The sequence below is a fragment of the Ursus maritimus genome, unplaced genomic scaffold (assembly GCF_017311325.1).
Source record: "Ursus maritimus isolate PB19 unplaced genomic scaffold, ASM1731132v1 scaffold_4, whole genome shotgun sequence".
Classification (NCBI taxonomy): domain Eukaryota; kingdom Metazoa; phylum Chordata; class Mammalia; order Carnivora; family Ursidae; genus Ursus; species Ursus maritimus.
In genome coordinates, this window is record NW_024426552.1 from 35,562,026 (window position 1) to 35,569,767 (window position 7,742).

The 7,742-nt window shown below is 38.1% G+C and overlaps 1 pseudogene; it reads right to left on the bottom strand.

Moving 5' to 3' along the window:
- Window positions 1-413: 413 nt before the first annotated feature.
- LOC121100491 lies at window positions 414-5,978 on the bottom strand (annotated as a pseudogene).
- Between the last annotated feature and the right edge of the window lie 1,764 nt (window positions 5,979-7,742).

Consider the following 7,742-nt stretch of genomic DNA (forward strand, 5'->3'; position numbering starts at 1 on the left):
ACTACATCAAATTTATTATTCCAATGGTACTAATACAGCTGAAGTTGCTCATGGTGACACCACACAAGAGTTCCCACCTTCTAGTCTCTGTTCAAAGAAAATGTGCACCTGTTTGATCCTCTCCCCTATGAGAAAATCCATATTAACCATTTACCTAAATAAGCTTCCTGATGCATTACATAAATAAATAAATAAAAATAAATAAACAAACAGGATGTTTGAGTTTCCCTCTGAAGAAATGAGAAAGAAAAAAAGGGTTGAGTGCCCCACCCTCTCCCCTACCCCTACCAGTCAAATAAGTACCTGCTAAGAAGGCATTTCTGTGGCTTCTTAAGTCTCGAAATCAGTATCAAAGAGAAGGACATCAAGAGTAAACGTTGTGCATTGCGATGGCACAGTTCAGGCCCCAGAAATCTGTCAGGTGGAGCACCACCTGTATGGATAGTGCTGAGGTGTCCTGAGGAGAATTTGAGGGCTCGCTGTGGTCCATCTTCAGCCAGACGCTGGTGCTACACGGAATCTCGCCCTGGGCGAGGTGGACTTCCTAGAAGCCTCCCTACAACTAGTCCAGAAAGTTGTCCAGAATTCGGATGCCTTCCTTCAAGCCTTTGCGCCCCTGACTGGGGCGGCCAGTGTTGTTAAACGGGTCTCTTGACAGGATCTGCCAGTGGTCACACAGGCACGAGGGGAAGGCCTGGCCGGCCGCTTGTGTTAAACCTCAGCTCTTTTTTTCAGTGGATTAAGGACTCACTGACAAGCAGGAAGGCTTTCATAACAAACATGGCGATACTGGCCACCTCGGACTCCTCGAAGATGTGGCTCCGCTTCCTGTCGAGGACACCAGAGACGCCACCAACCACTTGTCCTGGGTATCACATCTCCGCAAGGCATATGGGCTCCAATTGTCTTGGCCAGACCCTCGGCACTCCGCGGTAGAGGCGCGCTAGATGACGTCAGTGTGCAGCGACATACGGTGGACGGCAAAGTGCACGTAACACACGTTCTCCTCGCACAGCGCCGTCTCCTTTGGCCTTCTAGATCTCAGCCACCATGCTGTCCCTGATCTTGTTGAATACTGCACGCCCTTGGTGATACCGATGAGGATGTTGGCGCCCGTGCCGTTGGGTCGAAAACACCAGATCTTGCAGGTCTCAGCCACGTATTTGTACTTCTCAGCTAGGTAGCAGCGCGTTGCTTGAGTTCCTGGCGGGTGGATACCTCAGCCTTGTTAGATGTTCTCCGCCTGACGGTCAGGGAGGGCCAGTGCCTTCACGTGCAGCTCCTATGCTGGTTCGGAGGCTTGGACAGACAGAGCAGGTTCAACTCCTGGCTGACTGTTTTATGGTACAAGATGACTGGGTCGGATTTCTTGATGGACTGAACCTCCTCAGGTCCTTCAGGCGGATCTCCAGGTGCAGCTCACCGTCCCTGCAATAATATGCTACCCCTATCCCCTATTCCAGGGTGGTGCACTGCACGATGGGGTGCAGCTTGGCAGCTGCTTCAGACCCTCCCCCTCTACAGCAATTTTGACAACTGGTCTCACCATTTAACTTCATCACCTGCATGTAGGAGTGCTCCAAGCTGCCCATCTTCATCAGGAACTAGTCAACTCCCACAAGGCCTACTATGTTTCTGCAAGGTATGTACTCAAAGGGCTCATCATAAAGATTATTCCCTGGCTTGCTTCAGGTACAGGCCCTCTTTCTTGCCAGGAATTTAGTTGGGAGCATGTATTGTGATCATTTCACAATATATACAATTATTGAATCACTGTGTTGTACAGCTGAAAGTTATAGGATGTTAGATGTCAATTATACCTAAACAAAAAATGATTTCTTACCAAAAAAAAAAAAAAAAAAACCCAAAAAAACAAAAACAAAACCCAAAAACCAAAAATAAAACAGAAAGAGAGAGGATATGAAAAGGTTTATGACTAACATAATAAGGCTGTGTTTAAATACAGGGGAGTCCCCCAAGCAGATCCAAAAGTGGCACCTGGAGAGAACAGAGAAAAGAGACTAGTTTGGCTTTTATTGAAGTTAGGGGATGGGTTTGAGTGAGTGTTCTGTGAATGGGCTGGGATTTGCATGGTTTCAATTTCCTACTCTTGCCAAAGGAGGGAGCAGCCAGCCTTTATTACCAGCTTAGCCAGTTATGGGGCAGAATGGGTAGGGCGTGAAAGCTGTCAGCAGTTAAATGTCAAAAATGAAGTCAGAGTCTATTAAGATGCCAAAAGAGTATGGTACTTAAGGGCCTTTGCAGCTACTTCCTCTCCCATGAATCATCTTTGATCCAATGAAACAAAATGTTGATGATTTCTCGTATTCTAGAATTATGGCTTAAGCTGACGATACATTGTCTTAAGAACTTAACATTCTAAATTCAGGGAGGCACCAGAAATTGGAATTATTGAAAGGTGCCAGTTAGAGAAGGAATATATGTCAATCCTACTCATCCCCACCAATTACTATAGAATGAATATTGGAAAAATAATACTGTGGTTGACATTTTGGAGAGATCCCTGTTCATGGAAAATCTTCCCACCTTGAAGACATGGAAGGGGGCTCTATGAGATTCCTTTCTAAAGATTGGTGAAGTCTTAAAGAAGAGGAAACAGTTTTCATTTTTTGTTTATATATCTGCTTAGAACAAGCACTTGCTGATATGCTCCTATGCTAAATGAACAGACGAAAGGAGAATTGGAAGGAGAGAAAAGGAAAGAGAGAGGGGGAGAGAACGTACGCATGTGCGTCTACCTGTATGTATGGGTATGGGTAAGCTGCAAGGCATAGAAGGAGCAGAAACACTTTCTCTAAGTGTACAGGAGAAGCACTCTACACGGTCCCACCAGAGCTAGAAGGATAAATACAATTGGGGGATATAGTCTTGCCATTATACCAACAGATTTGGGAAATGAAGGTGCAAAAGGGACAGAAGCATTAGAGGAATGTAGTATGAAGTTCATTAGCTAAAGGCCAGTCAAGAGATGAGGCCAAACCTACAAATGTAAAAATGCCTACGGGGTTACACATAATACTTTGTCATCATGGTGTGTTGGAGCTCATAGACAGGGAATATAACATTTATATCCAAGCAAGGAAAAGACTGCAATCCTGCATAAGGAAGTAAAATATTGGACAGTTTCCCTTTTCCTTCAACACACAAAACAAGGAGGAAAGGAAGTATGGAAAAGGCAGACCATAATTTTCTCTCCTTAACTCTATCTTTCTCTAGCCCAAGGTAAGATTAATCTGTGCTACAGGTGGGAAAGGTGAGGGAGAAAAATTTACTGTTGAGTTTGAGAGTAAAGTTTTAACCTGTAGCAAGTCAAAGTCTTCAATGGGAAAGTGAGATCAATCCAGAAACAAAGGGAGATCAGAAAAGGTTTTGAATTTGTTTTGTTTTGTTTTGTTTTAGTGAACTTTTAGCAGGAAATCTTATCAATATAATACCACTTGAGGATAGTTATTAAAAAATAGAACTTTAATGTAAAAAAATGGGTATCTGTATAAAAAATAGTTCCTACCTGTTTTGCAATTTATGACATCATTTGATAATGCCAACTGTGAGAGCAGTAGTGCAGTGCTGCCTGAGTCATCCTCCAGATTTGGGAGCTGGGTGACTGTACAAACTATGGAAGACATTTCTCTTCTCTGGATCTTAATTTATGGATTTAGTCAATTTTGACTAAACCTCTAGACTTTACATTTTTATTTTACTCACATGTCCTTAAATAATTCCTATTCACACACAATGTGTTTATAACCCTGTACTTATAACCCTGCTTTCTCACATAAAAGCTCTGTAACTTTGGGCAATTGACTTATGCTCTTAGTGTCTCAATTTCCTCGTGAAGGAAGTCAAAGTAATAATAATAATCATTCCATAATGCTGTGATGAGGATAAATGAATTATACATAAAAACTTTCACTGAGTGCCTGGTACAATGTGATTGTTTAATAAATGCTATCTATTATTATAATTGCACATAATTCTAAAATGATATATATTACATATATGTAAACATATATACATGTGAGTTATACATAGGCATACATATACATATAATGAGAGAGAAATATATCTATACTACTTTTTAGTGTATGTGAACATATATTTCTTTTAAAATATTTAACAACTTTGAACTTTATAAAAATCATTTTTCACAAAATCCATATGTATAGATATGAAGCTCAAAAAGTAGAATTTCTAGCTCTCAAGGATTCCCATAAGAGTGGAAAAAGATTCTTTTCATGACTGGAAAAATAGAAGCACTTTTAGACAAATATGTACTGGAGACTATAATCCACTTTCCTTTTCCACCATGGCACTGACAGCATTATGAACCAGAAAATTGTTTGAGCAGCCATAGATAAGGAATTACAAATCTGGAGGTTCGAGAGTTCTATAAAGCAGATGTAAGGTTAATTTGCATGGTTTAGTTCCCTCCCAGATTTTTTCAATATATTTCAGTGGCTTAAAACTCTGAAAAACTGATAGAAAATAAAAAGGTTTCTATAGGCCGGCTGATTTCTTGCTGACTCAGCTGTCTGAAGGCTAAGCCAATTACTATGGCTTGCATTTTCTTGTGCAGAAACCAGAACATATTCGTAGTTAAATAGAGCCATTAAATATTTAGGGGAGAGAGAAAAGTTTTATGAAAAAGATGATAACAGCAAAAAACTATGTATGGATATTTTCCTCTTAAACAACAAAAAAACATTTTTCTAAGAGTAACTTTAAAATCTCAAGCATGAAATATGATTTGATTTAATATCAATTCAATGATCTTTTTAAATGTTGATTTTTTGGTTGGCACGTAAGAAAAAAAAATCCTCTGATATAAAGCTGAATTTTATCCTTGGAGTAATAAAAGAACCACTATGGTCTTCTGAACAAAGAACTAGCTGAAGAATTGGGATTCTATTTTTGGCCTCACCAGTGACTTGCTCAGTGACCTTGGACATATCACTTAAATGGCTTTGTGCCTCAAGGTTCCCAGCTGTAATATAGAGATTATAATGCCTGCCCCTACTTCATGGGACTGTAGAACTATTTCAGTTGAGTTTGTTTAAAACCCCAAAGGCTTTTGAAACTATCAGAAATAACGGTTAAATTCAAACAAGGTTGTATTTTATTAATTTCTTTTTACTGTTTGATTTGGTTTTCTTGTAGTCTTATATAATCCTTTTCCTACTAAAATAAATCACTTGGGATAAAATTAATAGGTGGAGATTTTCATTGGATATTAAGGAACAATTTTAACAGTGAAGGGAAATTAAGAATACACTTCTGAGATCAACTGATAGAATTTCTACTCCTTGGCATATTTAACTCATGATTCAAAAGAGAATTGTATTATGATCATATTACTTAGAACTTCTTACTAAATCTATAATTGGCAATTTTCTTCTTATTTCGAGCCTCCTCGCAATTTCTCGCCATGATTTCTTTCAATCAAGATTTTCTCATAATGTCCCTATAAATGCACTGATAATCCATCTTCATCTCTCCAAATCCAGACGACCTATTAAAGCCCTGCTCAAATGCCATGTCCTTCTAGCTTCCTTCCCTCTGCATAACACTATTTGTCATCTAATGAGGAGTTCTGAATAGTTAGGAGGACTTGAGTAAAAGAGACAGCTCGTTTTTGATGTTCCTGCTGCTTTGTAATCTTTTACAATTATAAATACATATTTATACAAATATATATGTATACATTTATTATTTATTCAAAATTATTTTTTAAAAGAACTTTGAAAAGTTCTTCTTGAACTCCAAACTAGAACTCCTTACTCCAACCACAGACGTATCTTATTTGCTGTGCTCTCACAACACTTCTTAGAGTCTTGGACTTTTGCACTATGTTACAAAACCGTAGAGTCAAGGTACACTCAACATTTCTCACCTACAAGTAGAATAGTCTCAAACTCATCATCCTTCCTCCTGTCATATCCCTCATTATTTGGTGCCATACTTCATTTTTTTATTATTTTGTTTTGTTTTTATGTATTTATGCTTTTTGTTGTTGATTTAGCTTCTTAAAATGGTCTCCAATGTAATGCGGAAATGCTATCTAGTGTTCCTAAGTGCAAAAGCCTACAATGTGTCTTACAAAGAAAATACATGTGTTATATAAGCTGCAAGCGTTATACTGCTATTTGCCATTAGTTCAAAGCTAATTAATCAACAATATATATTAAAGAAGGTGTCTTTAAGCAGAAACACATAAAACAAGGTTATATATTGATCAGTTAATAAAGATGTTGTGATCAGTTCTCAGAAATATTACCCTGCGTTTTCCCTAGGAGCAGTGGTTCTGTATTTGCTATTTCAGCATGTGTGGTGACTTTCTAGAGCATAACTATCCACCAATAATAAGAAATGAGTATACCTATTTTATTTGTATACAAATACTGCCTTCAGCCATGTTTTAAAATCTCCCTTTCAATTCCACAGTAGTACCTGTCTTGTGAACATTTCCAGCTTTCTGGTCATTTCAATTATAGACAAAAATTTGTCCAACTTTAAAGCTTCAGTTTCATATTCATTTTAATGCTCACCTCCTTCTTTCCCAAAAACTAGCCAGATAGCTGTCCCAGGAATGAAACTGAGGCACACCTCTTTTACTTTTCCTCTTCTTGCCCCATGTGGTTACTCATATGGGTGTTGCTATAGTTTCTCTTCTCTATCCCTGCTGCTCTTGTTAAGACTAACTGGTCATTGATACTATCTCTGTGCAGTCATCCAAATGCTGGCTCTCTTTTCATATTCACTCTTGCACTCTGCACTCTGCATGTGATTATATAAACATACTCCAAAATAAGCAATAGCCACTATGTCTGTCTTTCTTTAATCATGCCATTCTTTATATCTGGTTTATGTGATATTCTGTTATTTCTTCTTTTAATAGTAACAGTGGTAATCATTAATGTTACTGTCAGATTTTTGCTTTTCCTCTTTCTGGGAAAATGATAGTATTATTCTTTGCCACACCAGGTATTATATGAAGTCATGTTTTTTTGTTTGTTTGTTTTGTTTTGTTTGTTTTTTTAGAGTAGAAACCTCTAAGAAGTGGGCATGATTTGCCATGTCCCCTTTCACTGCCACAGCAGCCTAGGTCTCTGCAGACAGTAGAGGCCCCACCAAATTACATTCTTGAGAGAATATAATGTGGAGACAAACCCCCAGTACATGGTATCAAAAGTAGAGTGCTCCCTTAAAAAATAAAGTAGGTGGAATTGCCTTGTAAATTTAGCAGATTGTAAAAGACAACTTTTATCAGAAGTTGAAGATTGCATTAGTAAAATATTTGATAAAATTGTTTGGAATAATTTACAAGGAAGATTGGATAACTAAGAAATGTTTAGATCTAAAGATTGGAATTGGTAATGTGTTTCAGTTTGGGGTGATTTCTTTAAGAAATATATTTTTTTAAAAAAGGCAAGCTCAGAAAAAAAGTAGCCAGTTTGCAACTAGGAATAAAAGTTAAAAAAGAGATTTCAGAAACTCAGGGACTTCAAATGTTGAAAAATTTACTGAATTAAGACCCCGGTATGAAGAGATAAAATTGAAAAAACAATTTGATTCACAAAGGCAGATCAATGCTCAGCCTTGATAATTTCAGTCTACCAATGTGATGATGTGATGTAACTGAATGTGAAATTGGTAAAAGATGCACACAATTGACTCCTCCAAGTCAATAAGAGCTGGCTCTAACATCCCCCTGTCTCTCATCT